Consider the following 2,500-nt stretch of genomic DNA (forward strand, 5'->3'; position numbering starts at 1 on the left):
TGCCTCTCTCTCTCTCTGTCTCTCTGTCTGCCTCTCTCTCTCTCTCTCTCTGTCTGCCTCTCTCTCTCTCTCTCTGCCTCTCTCTCTCTGTCTGCCTCTCTCTCTCTCTCTGTCTGCCTCTCTCTCTCTCTGCCTCTCTCTCTCTGTCTGCCTCTCTCTCTCTCTGCCTCTCTCTCTCTGTCTGCCTCTCTCTCTCGGTCTGTGCCTCTCTCTCTCTCTCTCTCTGTCTGCCTCTCTCTCTCTCTGCCTCTCTCTCTCTGTCTGCCTCTCTCTCTGTCTGTCTGCCTCTCTCTCTCTGTGCATTAGTCTCCTCCCTTCCGCCTCTCTATCACTTACCACTCTGTCTTCGCTCGCTCTTTCTTTGCTGTCAGCCTCCCTCTCTCTCTGTCTGTCTCTCTTTCTCTCGTAGATCATCACTCTCTCGGTCTCTCTCTCCCTCAGCATTAGCCTACTCCCTCCCCCCCTCTCTCTCCCTCTCATTCCCCCTCGCCCCTCTCTCCCTCGTTTTCTCACTCTTTGTGGTGCTCTCTCTCCCCCTCTCTGTCTCTCACTCACTGTCTGTCTCTCTCCCCCTCTCCCTCTCTCTCCCCCTCTCTCTGTCCTCACTCACGCGCCCTTTCCCTCTCCCCCCCTCCCTCTCTCTCCCCCTCTCCTCCTCACTCACCTTCATCTTCCTCCTCTCTCCCCCCTCTCCCTCCTCTCCCCACTCTCTGTCTCTCACCACTGTCTCTCTCCCCCTCCCCCCTCCTCTCCCCCCTCTCTGTCCTCTCACCTTACGTCGTCCTCCCCCCCCTCCCCCCCTCTCTCCCACATCGTCTCTCACTAAATGTCTTCTCTCTCCCCCTCTCCCTCTCCTCCCCCTCCCCCCCTCGTCTCTCACTCACTCTGCCCTCTCTCCCCTCCCTCTCCCTCCCCCCACTTCGTCTCTCACTACTGTCTGTCCTCTCCCCTCTCCCTCCCCTCTCCCCCCCTCCTCTCTGTCCCTCCTTCCCCCTCTCTCCCACTCCACTCTCTCTCACCCCTGTCTCACTCTGACCATCTCTCACCCCTCTTTGTTGTCGCCCCACCCTCTACTCTGCTCTCCACTCTCTGTCTGTAGCATCCCCAAAACCATCTTATCGATCTCAATCATTCATCTCATACATTAAGATCACATCTGTAAATAATAAATCATATTCTCTTCTTTTCTCCATCAACACGCCGTAGAAACATCATCGAAACACCAAACCAGCCAGCTATCTCACAGTCCCCCCCGCCCCCCCCCCCTCCCCCCCCCCCCCTGCCCCACACGCCTTCTGCTTCTCTGTTCCCCCCTTATCCCCCTGCATCTCGACTCGTCCCGTCTGCGCTACATCGCCCCCACCACACGCACGACATCCCTCTCATTCTGTTCGCCCAACACCCTCTTTCCACCTGTCGCTTCCTCAGAGCCTCTCCTCTCTCTCCTCCCCCCCCCTCCTCCCCCTTACCTTCCTCCCCCCTCCCCCTTCCCTCCCTCATCTTCCCCACATCGCCAACGCAACACGCAACTGTGATGGATAGGTACTGTCCCGCCTTTCTTTCCTCCCACACAACACCCGCCACGCTTCGTCCTCACACCTCACTCTCACTCACAACACCACACACCCCACACACCCCCAACCGCACACACTCACACTCAGCACTCACACACTCCCACCCACCCCTCACACACACCCACTACACACACCCCATACCACACACACGCTGTTTCCCCGTCCGCGTTTCCACCCTCCTCCACAACTTCTGGTGATGTGAGCACACACCATCCACACCACACACACACACACCACCACTCTGTCTGTTCGACAACCCATCATCTGGTGTCGGTTTCTCACTGAGCTAGTCAATAGTGTGGTCGGGTACCACAGCAAGATTCATCTCTTTCTCTTCATCTCCCTCATCTCCTCTCTGTCTCATTTCATCATCTCTCCACCCTTTCATTCTCTCATCTGTCATCATCTCTCCCCATCTCTCTCTCGTCTCTCTTCCACCACTCGTCATCTCATTCTCAGCTGTCTCTCTCCCCCCCCCACCCCCCCCTCTCTCTGTCTCTCTCCCCCCTCTCCCTCTCTCTCCCCCTCTCTCTGTCTCTCACTCACTGTCTGTCTCTCTCCCCCTCTCCCTCTCTCTCCCCCTCTCTCTGTCTCTCACTTACTGTCTGTCTCTCCTCCCCCTCTCCCTCTCTCTCCCCATCTCTCTGTCTCTCACTCACTGTCTCTCTCCCCCTCTCCCTCTCTCTCCCCCTCTCTCTGTCTCTCACTCACTCTGTCTCTCTCCCCCTCTCCCTCTCTCTCCCCCTCTCTCTGTCTCTCACTTACTGTCTGTCTCTCTCCCCCTCTCCCTCTCTCTCCCCCCTCTCTCCCTCTCTGTCCCTCTCTTTCCCCCTCTCTCCCACTCTGTCTCTCTCTCTCCCTCTGTCTCTCACTCTGTCTCTCTCCCCCTCTCTGTGTCGCCCCCCTCTCTCTCTGTCTCTCCCTCT

The 2,500-nt window shown here is 57.6% G+C and overlaps 1 protein-coding gene across 1 annotated transcript in view; it reads right to left on the reverse strand.

Moving 5' to 3' along the window:
* LOC143290006 (uncharacterized) overlaps positions 1 to 2,500 on the reverse strand; it is a 219,724-nt gene that overhangs the window by 186,389 nt on the left and 30,835 nt on the right. The window lies entirely within an intron of this gene.

The sequence above is a fragment of the Babylonia areolata genome, chromosome 14 (genome assembly GCF_041734735.1).
Source record: "Babylonia areolata isolate BAREFJ2019XMU chromosome 14, ASM4173473v1, whole genome shotgun sequence".
Taxonomy (NCBI): domain Eukaryota; kingdom Metazoa; phylum Mollusca; class Gastropoda; order Neogastropoda; family Buccinidae; genus Babylonia; species Babylonia areolata.